The following is an 18,732-nucleotide window of genomic DNA, read 5'->3' as shown; positions in this document are numbered from 1 at the left end:
CTATTGTTCTTGGGCATTTTACTTATGTATGTATTTTAAACTCCCCAATACATTGTTGTTAATAATGATCTTTCCATGTAGATACCTTTTTTTAGTGCCCTTTATACCTTTGTATAGATCCAAATTTCCAACTGGTATCATTTCCTTCTTCCTGAAGGATTAAAAAAAATTTTTTCATATAGTGCAGGTCTGCTAGTGATGAACTCTTTAACTTTTTGAATATCTAAAAATGTCTTCATTATGTGTTTATTTTTGAAAGATTTTTGCTAGTATAAAATTCAAGTTTGGCATTTTTCTTTTTCTTTTCAAGATGTTGTTATAATATCTCATCATTTGCATTGGTTCCAGTAAGAAATCTTATACCCTTATCTCTGCTTCTGTAAGTAGCATAGACTTTTTCCTCTGGTTGATTTTCAGATTTCCTCTTTATCACTGGTTTGGAGCAATTTGATTATGGGACAGTTTTCTTCATGTTTCTTGTGCTTAGGATTCATTGAACTGAGTGTTGATCAGTTTGGAAATTTTCAGCCATTATTCCTTAAAATATTTTTTTCTGTCTGCCCCCTTCTCTAATATACAATTACTTCTTTGTATTAGGCCATTTCATGCTGTCCCACAGTTACAGATGCTCATTTAAATTTTTAGGTTTTTTTTTCCTTTCTCTTGCTCTGTTTCATTTGGAGAGGTTGACTGCTATGCCTTTGAAGTTCACTAATCTTTTTTCCTGTTTTCTTATCTGTCATTAATCCCATCAGTGTATTTTTCATCTCATAGGTTGTAGTTTTCATCTTCAGAAAAGCTTGATTTGGACATTTTAAAATCTTCCATGTTTCTACTTCTTTAAACTCAAGTTTAAAAATAATGACCCTCTTGAGATATAATTCACATAGCATGCTACCCACCAATTTAAAGTGTACATTTCAATTTTGGGGGGGAGGTAATAGTATATTTTATATAGAATTTAGATATTTTTAAAATGGCATGGGGGGAGTATGTTTACAGCGTTGTGCAATTAAATTTTAGAACATTTTTATTATCCCAAAAAGAAGCCTTGTACCTAATAGTAGTTCTTCCCATTCCCTTTACCTTCTCCTCCATCCCAGCCCTAGGCAAGCGCTAATCTACTTTCTGTCACCATATATATCCTAGTTTGGACATTTCATAGAAATTGGATTATGCTATTAGTGATCTTTTGTGACTGGTTTATTTCATTTAGCATGTTTGTGAGGTTCATCGACGTTGTGGCATGTATCCATACTTCATTTGTTTTTATGACAGAAGAAAGCACCATTGTAGGACTGTGTTACATTTTGTTTATCTGTTTATTAGTTGATGGACATTTGGGTTGTTTCCACTTTTAGGCTATTATGAATAATGCTGCTATGGACATATATATACAAGTTTTTATGTAGATACATATTTTCATCTACTTACTGACATTTGAATACAGTTATAGTAACTTTTAATATCTTTCTCTGCTAATTCTAACTTGTGCATAGGTTCTAGGTCTATTTTGATTGACTAATTATTCTCTTCATTATTTAATTCTCTTCTTTTCTGCTTCCTTGAATGCCTGGCAATCAGATTGGGTGCTGAATTTTACCTTAGTGGGTTTAGATATTTTTGTATTTTTATAAATCTTCTTGCATTTCATTCAGGGATGCAGCTAAGTTACCTGAGAACAGTTTTGACTCTCCAGTCTTTGCTTTTATGGTGGATTAGGTGGGTCGTGGTCAACGCTCAGTCCATTATTGAGGCAAAAGTAACCCAGCACCTTGGAACTTAGAGATTTACATGATGGCCCGGGAAGACACTTACCCTCGCAAGCCTTGTGTGAATGCCTAACACTGTCTGTTCTAATCCTTTCAGATGGGTTTCTCCTGGGCCTCTAGTGGTTTCCTCAAATGTGTGTTTTGTACTCTTAAACATTTGGGACTTTCTGCACATCTGGGATTCTCTCTTTGAAGCTTCCTCCTGTGTCCTATGAACTCTTGCTGCCTTGGTTTCCCTGGACTCAGCTGCATCTCTTCAATTGGGAGTCTGCTGGGTTATCTGGTCTCTGGTACTCTATCTTGGTTGTCTGTTTTCTTGTCTCTTTTTATACTTTTATTTTCTTACATTTAAGTATTTTCTTTATTTGAAATTTATTATGTTGTGAAATCATGAAGCTACTTTTGTTTTATTTTCTTATAAGTGGCTACCTAATACCATTTATTTACTCAACATCTGGTTGGATTTATCACCTTTATCATGTATTACATTCGTATATGCATCTGGGTCTATTTCATAACTTCTTTTCTATTGTATATATTTCTATCAGGTGCCAGGAACATTCTGTATTAGTAACGGAGGTCTTTTAATATAGTTTTAACATCTGGTATTGCTCTTTTTTTAGACTTTCTTCTTTTTGAAATAGAGAAGTTTATTACTTATAGATCCTGTAGGAGGTACATGAACGTCAGGGGGCCACACCAGAAAGTCAAGTCAGGGTGCTGGCAGAGAGAAGGTTTTTTTTGTTTTTGTTTTTTTATCCAGTATTATTTTGTATTATTTAGTTTCAGATGTACAGCAGAGAGAGCCTTTTAGACTTTAAAAAAAAAAAAAAAAAGTTGGCCTGGACCGGTATGGCGGAGTCGGTTGAGTGTCGTCATTCCACACAGCCATAGGTTGCCAATTTGATTCACGGTCAGGGCCCGTGCCTCAGTTGTGGGCCTGGTCCCTGGTTGGGGTGCATGCAGGGGGAAGCCAATTGATGTTTTTCTCTCACATTGGTGTTTTTCTCCCTCTTTTTCTTCCTCCCTTTTCCCCTCTCTAAAATAAAATAAACAAAATAATACAATACTGTAGTAGTCACAATGGTATGCTATTGGCATAAAGATAGACTAATGGAACATAGTAGAGCCCAGAGGTAAACCCTTATGTATATAGTCAAATGATGTTTGATAGAGGTGCGAAGGCTTACACAATAGGGATGAGTCTCTTCAACTAATGATGCCGGAAGACTGGATATCCATATGCAGAAAAATGAAGTTGGACTCCTACCTTACATCATACTCAAATTAACTCAAAGTGGATTAAAGACCAAAATGTAAGACCTGAAACTATAGGACTCCTAGAAGAAAACATAGTGGAAAAGCTTCATGACATTGGATTTGGCACCCAAAGCACAGGCAACAAAAGCAAAAATTTTGTGCATCAAAGAACACAGTAGAGTGGAAAGACTCCCTACAGAATGGGGAAAATATTTGTGAATGATATATGTTACGTGAGTTAATATAAGGGGTTAAATATCTGAATACATAGAGAACTCATAAAGAACTACAATTCAACAGCAAAAACAAACAATCCAGTTAAAACGTGGGCAAAGCACATTTCTCCAAAGAAGATATGCAAATGGCCAACAAGCTGTATTAGAAAAAGACCCCCAGTCTTCCCTCCTGTGTGTCTCCTTTACTGTCACACAGAAAACCTCACTTCTGACATTTCCAGTTATCCAATGTGTGTTTGTTTCCTTACACCAAGCAATTCTTTGACACCAACTGGGTGTCCTTGGGAAGAACTTTCCAGAGCAGACAGACCAAAAGAAGAGGCTGACAACTCCAGCATTATGTCAAGAGTTTATTAAGGGAGCTTACATGCAAGGTGATATCATGCTGGGCACTAAGGAATTATATAGGACAGGGCAGAATGGATAGGGGTATTGAGGCATGACTTGCCCCAGATAAGGGGAAAACACCCTACATATATGCTCAGGGTAGGGCAGGGACGTGTCCTAGGAAGCAGCACACCTGGGGTACAGGGAGGGGGTAGACAGACTCTGCAGGGTGTGGGAAGCAGTCTGTTCTGGCGCAGACATAGCTGGATCTAGCATGAGTGACTTGGCAGCTGTGAGGCAGGGTCAGGCAGCAGTCACATTGTGGAACAGCCTCGCCTCTGCAGTCCTACAATTTAACTCATTTTTTAAAAATGTAGTTAATTGATGATGCTATTACAGTTGTCCCAGTTTTTCCCCCTTAGCCCCCCTCCACCTGGTACCCCCATTCCCTCCAGCAGTCCTCCCCTTAGTTCATGTCCATGGGTCAGGCATATAAATTCTTTAACTTCTCCATTTCCTGTACTATTCTTAACTTTACCCTGTCTATTCTGAATCTACCATTTTTTACTTCTTAATCCTTGCCTCTTTTTCCCCAGTCTCCTCCATTCCCCTCCCAGCTGATATCCAGCTGGTGTCCCTGTCTATGATTCTTTTCCTGTTTTGTTTGTTTGCGTAGTTTGTTTTTTAGAGTCAGTTGTTGATGGTTGAGAATTTATTGCCATTTAATGTTCATAGTTTTGATCTTCTTTTTCTTATAGAATTTGCTTTTACATTTCATATAATAAGGGCTTGGTGATGATGAACTCATTTAGCTTTACCTTGTCTGGGAAGTGCTTTATCTACCTGTCCATTCTAAATGAAAGCTTTGCTGGATAGAGTAATTTAGGTTGTAGGTCCTTGCTTTTCATCACTTTGAATACTTCTTGTCAGTCCCTTCTAGCCTGCAACATTATTTTTTAAGAGTTTATTTATTTTAAGAGAGAGGGGAAGGGAGGGAGAGAAACATCAATGTGTGGTTGCCTCTCATGGGCCCCCAACTGAGGACCTGGCCCACAACCCAGGTGTGTGCCCTGACTGGGAATTGAACCAGCACCCCTTTGGTTCTCAGGTCGTCACTCAGTCTACTGAGCCACACCAGCCAGGGTGCAAAGTTTCTTTTGAGAAATTACCTGTCAGTCTTATGGGAACTGCTTTGTAGGTAACTCCTTTTCTCTCGCTGCTTTTAAGGTTCTCTTTTAATCTTTAACCTTTGGCACTTTAATTATGATGTGGCTCAGAGCGGTCCTCTTTGGGTCTATCTTGTTTGGGACTCTTTGCTTCCTGGACTTGTATGTGTATTTCCTTCACAAAATTAGGGAAGTTTCCTGTCATTTTTTCAAATAAGTTTTACATTTCTTGCTCTTCCTCTTCTCCTTTTGACTCTCCTACGATTCAGATGTTGGTACGTTTGAAGAGGTCCCAGAGGCTCCTTAGCCTCTCCTTGTTTTTTTTTAATTCTTTTTTGTTCTTGCTGTTCTGATTGCTTTTTTTTATTTCTTGTGTTCCAAATCGATAGTACGTGAAGCTCCCATGTTACCAGGATTTTTATGGAGGCTTCCTCACATAGGCATGGTCAGTTATCAGCTCCGCTTCCAGCCCCTCACTCCTGTAGAGATTTGATTCTCAGCTTCATTCACTTCACTGTTTGTTTCCTGTAGATTTTTCTTTATTTCATTTAATATAACCTTCATTTCTGCCTGGGTCTTTTTATGCTGTTGAAGTACCCAATGAGTTCCTGGAGCATCCTGATAACCAGTGTTTTGAACTGTGCATCTGATAGGTTGGGTATCTCCACTTCATTTAGTTCTTTTTCTGGAGTTTTGTTCCGTTCTTTCACTTGGGTCATATTTCTTTGTCTCCTCATTTTGGCAGCCTCCCTCTGTCTGTTTCTGTATTAGGTAGAGCTGTTTTGACTCTCTGGCTTAGTAGTGTGGCCTATTGTAGAAAAGCACTCCTGTAAGTTGTATGGGGCAGAGCCTTAGGTAATTGCCAGGGCAGGGCAGCTTGGTCACCACTCTGAGGCTCTGTGTGGGGGAGGACTTGGAGAGGGGACAGTGCCACTGCCTGGCCTCTGGGGTTCTACCCAGGAGGAAGCCACCTCCCATCACTCTCCCCAATGCCAGCCACCTTAATCTCTTCCTGTATGCCACTGGTGTCTTTCCAGCTGTTGCCCTGCTGCTAAACCCCAGAAGGAGTGTGTCTGCCCAAGTCCCAGATCTGTTGCAGGTCCTTTAAACAGAGGAGTCTCCTGAGAATCCTGCAGTTTCTTCCGCTGCTCCAATTCCCACTGGTTTTTGCTACCAGAAGTTATGGGGACTTATCTCCCTGCCACTGGAACCCTGGGCTGGGTGGTCAGACCTAGGGCTGGGATCCCTTGCTCCCGAGGTACCTGTCCTGATATCCTCCATGATTTTTATCCGCCACGTGTGAATGTGGGACTGCCTCTTCCGCATCTCTGCGCCTCTCCACACCTCTCCACACCTCTCCGAGTCTCCGCCTCTCCTACCAGTCTGGATGAATGTGGCTCCTTTAAATCCTTGGTTGTCGGACTTCGATACAGCTTGATTCTCTGCTGTTTCTGGGTGATACTTGTTTTGTAGTCTACTAATTTTTGTCATAGTTGTGCAAGGAGGCGAGGCATGTTTACCTACACCTCTGTCCTGATTGGAAGTCTCATTTTTTTTTTTTTTCTTCAATTTCATTATGTTTTGGTGTTAGGTGCATGTTAGATAATCATATACTTTACATAGTGTTTCCTTCGATATTTCCAGTACCCAACTGGCACAATACATAGTTACCGCTTAACTCAGACACTGCTTGGAGATAGAATCAGATCCCACAGGTTAATGGCTCAGTCCCACAAGACGACCACCCCTCCTGTGCTTCCGACCTATTAGTAATAGGTCAGAGGTCCCTACAACCCCCTTTTCTGGTTTAATTAATTTGCTAGAACAACTCATAGAACTTAGGAAAACTGTTTACTTACGTTTACGAGTTTATTAAAAGGGTATGGATAGGATACAGATGGAAGAGATGTGTAGGGAAAGGTATACGGGCTGGGGCATGGAGGTTTCATTCCCCCTCTGGACCTGCCACTCTCCAAGCATCTCCATATGTTCACCAACCTGGAAGCTCCCATTTCAGGATTTTTATGGAGGCTTCCTCACATCGGCATGGTCAGTTACCAGCTCCGTTTCCAGCCCCTCTCTCCTGTAGAGAATTTGGGTGGGGCTGAAAATTCCAAGCTAGTAGCATGGCTTGGTCTTTCTGGTGACCCAGGAGCATACCCGAACCTACACACCTCATTAGAACAAAAGATGCTCCTGTTATCCAGAAAATTCCAGGAAATTTAGTATGCTGTGTCAGGAGCTGGGGTCAAAGACCTAATATTAGAACAAAAGTTACTCCAACTGTTCTAATCACTTAGGATTTTAGGAGCTCGGGAGGGAGACCAATATATATATTTTTTCTATTATTTCTTATAAGCATATGAAAAATATTCAGCATCACTAATTACTAGGAAAGTGTAGATCAAAATCACAATAAGGTATCACCTCACACCTGTTAGGATAACTACTATCCCTGCCAGCCCGTCACCCCACCCCCATCCCCCAAAAAACCTAAATAACAAGTGTTGGTGAGAATGTAGAAAAATTGGAACTATTGTGCACTGTTGGAGGGAATATAAAGTGCTGCCACTGCTGTGGAACACAGCATGGAGATTTCTTTAAATATTAAAAATAGAACTCCATAAGATCCAGCAACCCCACCTCTGGGTATATATGCCCAAAAGAATTGAAAACAGAATGTCACCCAAGAGATGGTGGCACAACCATGTTCACTGCAGCATTTTCTGTAACGGCCAAGAGGTGGAAGCAACCTAAATGTCCATTAACAGATGAATGTGTAGAGGAAATGCAGTCTATACTTAGACTGGAATGCTACTTAAACCTTAAAGAACAATGGTAGTTCTGTCACATTCTACAGCATGGATGACCTTAAGGACATTATGCTAAGTGGAATAAATCAATCATAAAAAGACAAACGCTGTATAATTCCCCCTGTGAGGTATCTAAAGTAGTCAAACTTTAAAAAAATATGTTTGTTTATTTTTAGAGAGAGGGGAAAGGAGGGAGAGAAATATCAATGTGTGGTTGTCTCTCATGCACCCCCAACCAGGGACGTGGCCCGCAACCCAGAAATGTGCCCTGTCTGGGAATCAAACCAGAAACCCTTTAGTTTGCAGGACGGCAGTCACATCCACTGAGCCACAGCCGCCAGGGCACAAACTCTTAGAACCAGAAAGTAAGGGAAGGTTGCCATTTTGCGGGGAGGAGGAAAAGGAGAGTTGCTGTTCACTGGGTACAGATTTCCAGTTTTTCAAGATGAAAAAGTTTGAGAGATGTGTTGCATAACACCTGCATATAGTTAACACATACAGTGTACACTTAAAAATGGTTATGGTGGTAAACTGTTACGCTGTTTTTGATGATAAAAAAAACCTTATAGTTTTAAAAAAACTCAGTTTCACATCTATTTCTATTTGCACCTAATCTTAATATTGCTATTTGTGTAGGTATTCCTTCCTGGAATATGTTAGGCTCCTGGAGATCAAGAATTCAGATTTCAGAGAATGTTTTTCTGTATCTTAAGCAAATAAATGCATCTGACAAATGTTAAGGGCTACTTTTAGGAGTGGAACAGAATATTTGAAATTAGAATTATGTAGGATGTGTGGTGAAGCACAGAGTGCTTGCACACATTGATTCAACTTAAATAAACAAAAGAAAACAACAAAATAAACTGACCAGGTGTAATTTTTATCAGAATTTTTAGTACTTTGTATTTTTTTTTCAACGGAAAGATTTACACTTATGCTTTCAGGCAATGTTTTTCACTTGTAACTATCTAGATAACACTAAAATGTAAAGCTGCTCCATTGTCACAAGCTAAATATTGCTTTGTTATAAAATAGATAATGAATATAATCCAGCATTGAAATCAAAATTCCAGAATTTTTAATGGTTTCTCCTTTTATTTAAAAAAAATCAAACTTCATATTTAAAAAAAGACTTACTTAAAATTATGTTAAACTTAGCCAAGAGCCTTTTTCTCCTCAAAGTACTGTATAAACAAATTTTTCTTAAAATCCTTGGATTTACGGCTTTGTGTAGGACTGCTGCAGGGAGCTAAATATTACTGCTGTGAAAATCTGTCTTGTTAAAAAATGACCTGTAAATAAAGGAACTGTGTGTCGTTGCTGACTAAGGCGTTCTGGCTGTGGTAATTGAGTACTCTAAGTAGAATCCCATTCATTCTGTTTCTTATTTTCCACAAAGTTGTGTCGCTTTCTGCTCTTCTCTGCATTCCCCAGAGTGTTTCTTATGTGGTGTCTCAGCACCCCACCCCCACCCCCACCCCGGCCCAAGCCCTGCAAGGAAGCAAAGCTTTGGAGGGAATTGATCCTGGAAATGTTCTAATAAAGCAACAATTTACATGATGCATTGCAGTGTTTTTTCCCTCATCTTTCGTTTTGAAAAATAAAATCATTAAGTTTTGAAAAGCCATATCCTATAAAACAAGCAGTTTTGGAATTCAGTTACCTGAGCCATTTAATTATTTTTTCTTTTAAAATACTTTATTTATTTTTAGAGAGAGGGGCGAAGGAGCAAGGGAGAGAAACATCGGTGTATGAGAGAATCAACCAGTGTGCGAGAGAATCAACTTGTTGCCTCTCTCACACCTCCCAACTGAGGACCTGGCCTGCAACCCAGGCATGTGCTCTGACTGGGAATCGAACCAGCAACCTTTCGGTCCACAGGCCAGCACTCAGTCCACTGAGCCACACCAGCCAGAGCTCATTTACTTATTTTTTTTCTCATAGGCTTTTCTTGAAGCCACATTGTGATATAATAGTGAGAAATTGGGGCCTTTTTTGTTTTAATGCTTTAGGGCAATTACTGATATATATGCTCCTATATGTGAATTGATTCAGAATATATTGGTTATATTTGCTCAAAGCTTTGTTTGTTGTTTTTTAAAGTATATTTTATTGATTATGCTATTACAGTTATTCCAATCTTTTTCTCCCCTTTATCCCTCGCTCATCCTGTGCCCCGCCCCCCCCCCCCCCCCGCCCATTAGTTCATGTCTATAGGTTATACATATAAGTACTTTGGCTTCTCCATTTCCTAAACTATTCTTAACCTCCCCCTGTCTATTTTGTGCCTACCAACTATGCTTCTTATTCCCTGTACCTTTTCCTCCATTCTCCCCCCTTCCACCTCCCTGCTGATAATCCTCCATGTGATCTCCTTTTTTGTGATTCTCTTCCTGTTCTAGTTGTTTGCTTAGTTTTTGTTTTTTAGGTTCAGTTGATGATAATCATGAGTTTGTTGTCATTTTACTGTTCATAGTTTTGATCTTTTGCTTAGATAGTCCCTTTTACATTTCATATAATAAGGGTTTTGTGATGATGAACTCCTTTTACTTTATCTTCTCTGGGAAGCACTTTGTCTGCCTTTCCATTCTAAAGGATAGCTTTGTGGATAGAGTAGTTTTGGATGTAACTCCTTGCCTTTCACGACTTTTAATACTTCTTTCCAGCCCCTTCTTGCCTATAAGCTTTCTTTTTAGAAATCAGCTGATAGTTTTATAGGCATTCCTTTGTAGGTAACTCTTTTTTTCTCTTGCTGCTTTTAAGATCCTCTCCTTATCCTTAATATTGGGTAATTTAATTATGGTGTGTCTTTTTGTGTTTCTTCTTGGATCCAGCTTCTTTGGGACTGTCTGAGCATCCTGGACTTGTATGTCTAGTTCCTTCACCAGATTGGGCAAGTTTTCCTTCATTATCTGTTCAAATAAGTTTTCAATATCTCGCTCTTTCTCTTCTCCTTCTGGCATCTCCATGATTTGGATGTTGGAATGTTTAAAGTTGTCCTAGGGGTTTCTCATCCTCTCCTCAATTTTTCAGAATTCTTGTTTCTTCATTCTGTTTCAGTTGGATGTTTACTTCTTCCTTCTGCTCCACATCATTGATTTGAGTGCTAGTTTTCTTCCTGTCACTGTTGGTTCCCTGTATGTTTTTCTTTATTTTCACTTTACATAGCCTTCATTTTTCCCACTATTTTGCAACTATACTCAACCATTTCTGTGAGTATCCTGATTACCAGTGTTTTGAACTCTGCATCTAATAGGTTGGCTATCTCTTTGTCGCTTAGTTCTTTGTTTGGAGTTTTGATCTGTTTTTTTCATTTAGGCCATATTTTTTTGTCTCAGTGCACCTGTTAGTTGTAAGGGGCAGAGCTTTAGGTATTCTCCAGGGTGGGGCAACCCATCTTGCTGCATTGTGGCGCAGTATGTGGGGGAGGAGTCAGAGGGGGAACTGTGCCGCTTGCTGGGCTCTCACCCACTTTCCATCACTCCTCTTGCGTCCCACAAGTGGATTGTGCCCATTTAGGTGCTAATTCCCCAGGTGGGTGGGCTTGTGTACGTACTAGGATCTGGTGGGCTCCTTCAACAGACTTTACTGTGAGGCTGGGAGTTTCTTCTGCTGCTGCAACCCCCACAGGTTTTTGCAGTCAGAGGTTGTGAGACTTTATTTCTCCACACTGGAACCCTGGGTTGAGCGGTTTGTTTCGCTCCCCAGTTGTTCCTCCTGGCTTATCTGCACAAGAATGTGGGGTATCCCGGTCTGGCAGCCGCAGCCTTGTCGCATGCCCTCTCCACCCCTCCTACCAGGCTGGATGAATGTTTCCACTTTAACTCATTGGTTGTTGGACTTCCATACAGTTTGATTTTTCTGGCATTTCTGGTTGTTTTTTTGTTTTTAAATTGGTTGTTAGCTTTCTTTTGGTTGTGTGAGGAAGTGAAGCGTATCTACCTATGCCTCCATCTTGGCCGGAACGCCAGGACTGTCAGGTTATATTTGTTCCAAGCTTTCTTTTACCAGGTTTTCAGCTGAGTGACCCTGTGCAAGTTAATGTAATCTTCCTTAGCACTGGCTCTCTCATCTGTAAAATGAGGGCAAAGATACCTATACCATAAAAATAGCTGAAAAAAAACTGAGATAATATGTACAAAGTGACTAGAGTAGGATGTACTCAGGAAATGAAAATTTCCTTTTGCTCTAGCCTTGGTGTGCCCTTCCTCCATTTATTTTTATTAATTTGTTTATTAAAGAATTTCTGAGCGTTGTAATTAAGCACTGTGCTACGTAAAGTATATTTCTGACCACAGGTGCTCTCATTCTCATCAAGCAGCTGAGAAAATCAGAGTTCGATGTTCGGATCAAGACTCTTGGAACCAAAGGCTCTAAAAGCAGAAGGAAGCCGTAGCTCCCTTACTTTTGTTTCTCAGGCAGTTGGAGGCCTTTTGTTTCTTGTCAGAGGGTATAGATTAGAAATTGAGGGACTGATTTACTCTAAATCTGTGCTGTTTATTATAATAACCACTAACCTTGTTAGCAGATAGTGAACATTTCCATCATCAGAGAAAGTTCTACTGGGCAGTGGTGATGTAGGTAGTGCGAGAGTTGCATCACTAGTAGATCAATCAATATTTTAAGATAAAGAGAGATGAGATGTGAGAAGAGCTCTAAATTATTCTGCTACATTTATGAGACTTGAAACAATTCTTAGTTGGAGCCCTATGACATGGTTTTAGTAACAGTCAGTTTTCTCCTTGTTCTCAATCCAGAGTACTTTTCAAACAATGTGTTTGATAGAATATAAAGAATTGCAAATAAAATTTCCATTTAATGATAAACCCTATTTCTGTGAAATTTCCTCTGTGAAGACCTTAGGATTCAAGGGAACCATTTTTCCCCTTTTTAATTCTTTTACAGATTGAGAAAGGATGAAAATACTATTTTAGACATCTTTGGAAGAATCTGTTAGCTACGTTATCTTTTCTGGTAGGTCTTTTTTTTTAAGTTGCAATGCAGTTTACTATTCATGGTCAATACTATACACTTAACTAGGTCAAGATAAGTCTTAATTTTATTCTGTATAAAAATACTTTATTCTGTAGTCCTTTCACAGATCTATACAAAATATTTTATATTAATTCTGCAGTATTTTCATGGATCTAAAAATCTTTTTGGCCACCTCATCCCTCCTACCTCCACCCCTTTAAAGACTGTAGATTGTGTATAATAAAATGCACAGGTTTATATGTACAGTTTGAATTTTAGCAAGTGTATACTCTTGTGAACTACTGTTCCCTCTGGGCTCCTTTCCCTCATACCTCAAACAACCACTATTCATTTCCATCAGTATAAATTAATTTTGCCTGCTTCGAACTCTATGTATCAAGAATTATACAGCATGACCTTTTTTAAAATTTCTTTTTTACATTTTTTTATTGTTCAAATACATTTGTCTCCATTTTCCCACCACAACATGCCCCTGCCCCACCCACCCCTACTTCCGACCCTCAATCCTTCCCCACTTTGGCTTTGTCCAGGAGCCCTCTATACACATTCCTTGATTCGACTCTTCCTTTTCTTTTCCTGGTTACCTGCCTCCCTCCTTCCCTGTCGTTACTTTCAGTTTGTTTTTTCTTTCAATGTTGCTATTATATTTTTCTTGCTTGTTTGTTTTGTTGATTAGGTTCCACTTATAGGTGAGATCTGCATGAACTCTTTTTGTGTCTGTTTTCTTTTGCTCAGCAGGGTTTTAGAAATGCATCCGTTTTGCTTTGTATATCCACACTTCAGTGTTGTTTTTGTTGAGTAGTGTTCCATTATATGAATATAGTACAACCTGTTAATCCATTCCCCTGTTGACGGAAATATGTTTTATTTCCATTTTCTGGTATTCCAAATATTCATGCATCAGTCCTTATGTAAACATGGGTTTTACTTTCTCCTGGGTGTATGTATATATATTACTAGGAGTTGAGTGGCTGGGTCATAGGGAAAGGTGTATGTAACTTTGTAACAAACTGCTCAGCTTTTCCAAAGCCTTAGTACCATTTTACATTCTCATAAGCAATGTTTGAGAGTTCTAATTGCTTTACCTTCAACAATCGGTGTTGTCATTTTAGCCATCTAGTGGTTGGAGGTGGTATTTCATTGCTGATTTGAATGCCTTTTTCGTGAGCTTGTAGGCCATTCTTATAATTTCTTCATAAAGTCTTCAGATCTTTAGTCCTGGTTATCCTTTAAAAAAGTTAATATGTACCATTAATCCTCTCTTTTTTAAAATTTTTTATTCTACTTTTTTCCATTACCTTTTATCCCCTATACTTCTTCCACCTCCACCTATCTCCCTCCCTCCCACTGTCACCACAATGATATCCATGTCCCTGAGTCCTTTTTCTTTTTTTCTCATCCCCATTCCCAGCGCTGTTAGCCTGCTCTCAATCTAGGAGTCAGTCTCTATTTTGCTTGCTAGTTCAGTTTGTTCATTATATTCTATATATGAGTGAAATCATATGGCATTTGTCTTTCTCTGACTGGCTTATTTCACTTGGCATAATATTTTTCAGGTCTAGCCACGCTGTCACAAAGGGTAAAGTTTTCTTTTTTACAGCCAAGTAGTATTACATTGTGTCAATATCCCATAGTTGTTTTATCCACTCATCTACTGATGGACTCTTGGGCTGCTTCCAGATCTTCGCTATTGTAAATAATGCTGCAGTGAACATAGGGGTGCTTATGTTCTTTTGAATTAGTGTTTCGGGTTTCTTTGGATAAATTCCCAGAAGTGGAATCTATGGGTCATGAGGCAGTTCCATTTGTAATTTTTTGAGGTAATTCCATACTGCTTTCCACAGTGGCTGCACCAATCTCCATTCCCACCAACATGCAAAAGAGTTCCCCTTTCTCTACATTCTCTCCAGCACTTGTTTGATGATAGCCATCCTGAGAGGTGTGAGGTGATATATCTCATTGTGGTTTTAATTTGCATTTCTCTGATGATTAGTGATGTTGAGCATCTTTTCATGTGCCTGTTGGCCATCTGTATGTCCTCTTTGGAAAAGAGTCTATTCAGGCCCTTTGACCATTTTTTAATTGGATTGTATGTTATTTTGGTGATGAATTTTATAAGTTCTTTATAAATTTTGGATATTAACCCTTTATCAGATGTATTGGCAAATATATTCTCCCATTCCGTGCATTGTCCTTTTATTTTGTTGATGGCTTCCTTCGCTGTTCAACAACTTTTTAGTTTGCTGTAGTCCCATTTGATTATTTTTCCTTTTGTTTTCTTGCCCTGAGCAGATATAGCTGAAAAAATATTGTTACTAACAACGACTGAGATTTTACTGCCTATGTTTTCTTCTAGGATTTTTATGGTTTCGAGTCTTAATATTTAAGTCTTTAATCCATTTTGAATTTATTCTTCGGCATAAGAAGATGGTCAAGTTTCATTTTTCTGCATGTATCTGTCCAATTTTCCCAACAACAATTATTGAATAAACTATCTATAGCCCATTGTATGTGCTTGCTTTCTCTGTCAAATATTAATTGACTATAAAGGTGTGGGTTTATTTCTGGGCTCTCTCTTCTGTTCCATTGATACACGAAAAGTGTCCAGCCATTGTTAATGTAATGAGAATGGTTTGCGCAACATCGCTGTAATCTGACAGCCAAGGAGAGTGGACTGGAATGTGCATGCATGAAAAATGACAGCTTCATTGTACCAATCAGTGGGGGCAGTAAACGCCACTGAGTGAGCGTGTGTACTGTGTGACTGTTGCAGTCAAAATGACTCAGTGAGTAGAGCAACAAATCTGCATCAAATTTTGTGTTAAGCTTGAACATTCCTCCACAGAAACTACTTGGATGATTCAGAAGACTTTCTGGGACGATGTAATGAGCGCAGCACAAATAAAAGTGTGGCACAAACAATTCAAAGATGGTCAAGAATTTGTTGAAAGCGGCCTATGTCCTGGAAGGCATGCAACAAGCAAAAACACCTGAGAATGTTAAATGTGTATGGGCTACAATCAACAAAGGTCGGTGACTGACATTGCAGGAACTAAAAGCTGACCTGGGGATTCCAGAAACTATTGTCTGAGATTTCGATGTAGGATCTTGGCATGAAATGTGTCATGGCAAATTCGCTCCACAGCTGCTTCTACCACAGCAGAAGGAACATAGTGCTGCAGTTACTAATGACTTGATACAAACCGCTACCAATGAACCAGATTTCTTCAAGAAGGTTATAACTTTGAAGGGGGGGACTGAGGCATCATTGTCCTATGTACACTGTCTCTTGTATCTTGTCTCTTCCTCAATAAATGTCTCTATTTTTCATATTGCTTGACTGGATACTTTCTGGACTGGCCTCGTGTGCCTGTTTTTATGACAGTACGATGCTGTTTTGATTACTGTGGCCTTATAGTATAGTTTGATATTAGGTAGCATGAGTCTTCCAACTTTGTTCTTTCTCAAGATTGCCATTGCAATTTTTGGCCTTTTGTTTTTCCATATAAATTTTTGAAATACTTGCCCTACTTCTCTGAAATACATCATTGGTATCTTGATAGGAATTGCGTTGAATCTATAGATTGCCTTGGGCAGTATGAACATTTTTATTGATGTCAGTTCTTCCTATCCATGAGCACAGTATGTGCTTCCACTGATATGTATCTTCTTCAGTTTCTTTCTTCAGTAATCCTCTCTTCTCTTTACCATTTTCTTAAAAACCACAGCCAAACTGGCATGACAGTTGAAAAAAAAGTGTCTCTGACAGGTTCCTCTATACAAAAAATTACTTATTGTCATGACTAATGGCCTAGAATAGTGCTAGGTTCTAAACATTTTTAGGAGGGCCATGAAATACCTTTGGAGGAAAAGAAAGAGTATTGTGAATAAAAATTTGCTTCTGATAAGGCAGTTATATATTCAACATAACTCATTAAGTTTTTTATTATTCACTGCCAAGAAATTTGAAATGAGACAGATTGTATACTTATCATTCCTCCCCTTTGAAATGCTTATTGTGGTAGATAAATTAGAATTTATTGAAGTTCTTGGCTTAGGATCCTAGGAAAATATCTGTCTGCTGAAGTTGACTGCCTTACTTCTGTGTGACTTCTCTTTCTGGCTCAAGTGTCTGACTGCCATGACAATGATCCAAATGTTTTAGGACATGCTAATGATGCCAGATCTCAACTCTGTATCACACTGATGGAAACTGCCCTGAGCTAATTTGGTTTTGAATTGCTCTTAGGACTTCTTGACAGATAACAGTAACTGCAGGAAAACCCCAGGTAGATGGGGTTCATCCATTCCTCCACAATCTTGCTACCAGCTTATATATAATGAAAGGTAGCCTCAGATAAACCATTTTTCCACACAACAGTCATTTAAATAGTCTTAGCAAGCAGGCACAAAGCATAACAAACTGCCCTATATAAGTTTAGCTCTTGCAGTTTTAAACATTCTGACCATTCCTTTTATGAAACGTTCTGCGGGGGCACAAAAAATCATTTTCTAACCAATGTTCAACGTTCTTCTGTCTGGGCTGGTAAGCAAAGTAACATGAGACAGTAACAGAAGAAAATGTCTAAAACTTAACTTCGGATGCACATGCTGGACTGCCATAAGAATATGAGTCCCAAGGAAACATTAGACAATTGTGGTTTATATGCCATTCTGGACAAAGGAGAGAGAGGCAAGGGTCTGAGATTTCAAAGTAGATGCAGGCAATTTTTTTGGCTAGAGAGAGCAAATGTGTGAGAAACAAATTCTTAGTGGTGCACCCAGAAACAGTGGGACTCTGAGGGATGGCCAACAAACAGGCTTTTGCAAGATTTCTGCCACATTTAATTTATTATGATGCTAAGGTCATGTTCCTTTTCGTTAAGCACACTTTCCTATCTGGATTCCTTAAGTGGGGTGGGGGTGGGGTGGGATGGGGCCGTGAAAGGTTTTTTCTGAGTCTTTCGTTTCTTAATAATTAGCTTAAAAATCAGTATCCCTAGAAGTATATTTTGAGGTGGCAAAATGTGTTGCTTTGAAATTGCCAGGAATGGAAGTCGTCCCAGCCTATATGAGGACCCAAAAAAACCTGGAATTTATTTATAAAAAATTGTGTATTCTTACACATTTAAACTTCAGTCACTTTCCACATACTCTCCATTTGATGCAATACAACTATCAAGCCTGCTCAAAATAATTTTTGAACTGGTCGATTTTGATGCCCTTTAGTGCTGCTGCCTTTTTTTGTTTCACCTCTTCCACATCAGCAAAACATTTCCTTTTGAGGACTTTTTTCATGGGGGAAACAAAAAACAAAAGTGCTGAGATCATGTGAATGGAGGGTGGGGCATGGGGTCATTCTGGGGGTTTTTTTTGATCAAAAACTGCTGAACACTCAGTGTGGTGTGGCCAGGTGCACTCATAAATCACCCATCATGAAATGGGCAAACGTATTCAAGGAGTCTTCAAAAAAATTCACTGAAGCAGAACGCAGCTTCTCACAACAATGCCAGCTGGTACATTGATACAGATGGGTTCCTAGAACAGTCACCTAGCAGGAAAAGGTTGTATGGGGCCCATCCTTAAGATTATTCTGGGTTTTTTGGGGGTCCCCCTGGTATTCCTGCCCACAGGCAATGTTAGTTTCCCCATAGCCTCACCAACACAATGCCTTTTCAAACTCCTTTGATTTTTACCAGTCTGAAGGAAAACTAGAATCTTATAGTTTAAATTGGCATTTTATTTTTTTAAGAATATAAAATTGGAGGTGGACATCTTTTGTGAGGTGAATTATATTTTTCCAGTTTATCTCTTTATGTGTTTGTTGCCACCAGACCCTTTTAAAAATAGGTATCAATTTAGCAGTTGATTCCCTTATGGCTTTTATATTCTCATTTAGAAAGACCTTTTCCATTTGGGCACAAAAAGGAATTTGTGGTTTTGTTTTTCACATTAAAGGTCTTTGATTTGTCTGGAATTTTAGAATAAACTTAGGATGGTTTACTTTTGGGGTAAAAACGTGTATGTGATGTATAATTTACATATTGTACCGGGATTATAAATATAGTGTAATTCTTGGGAAAGTGTTGTTGCTGTGTTGCTTGTCTCTTTTAAGGGAAGGTCATTGCAAAATTTTTCACGAATTATTAAAGTAACACTTTCC

General features: G+C 39.0%; 1 protein-coding gene across 4 annotated transcripts in view; it reads left to right on the top strand.

Moving 5' to 3' along the window:
* Positions 1-18,732, top strand: part of CDC14B (cell division cycle 14B) — a 91,149-nt gene that overhangs the window by 16,498 nt on the left and 55,919 nt on the right. The gene's annotated exons all lie outside the window — the stretch shown is intronic.

The sequence above is a fragment of the Pteronotus mesoamericanus genome, unplaced genomic scaffold, assembly GCF_021234165.1.
Source record: "Pteronotus mesoamericanus isolate MK-2021 breed Mesoamerican mustached bat unplaced genomic scaffold, CSHL_Meso_final scaffold_125, whole genome shotgun sequence".
Taxonomy (NCBI): Eukaryota; Metazoa; Chordata; class Mammalia; order Chiroptera; family Mormoopidae; genus Pteronotus; species Pteronotus mesoamericanus.
This window is presented reverse-complemented; position numbering and strand designations above follow the sequence as displayed.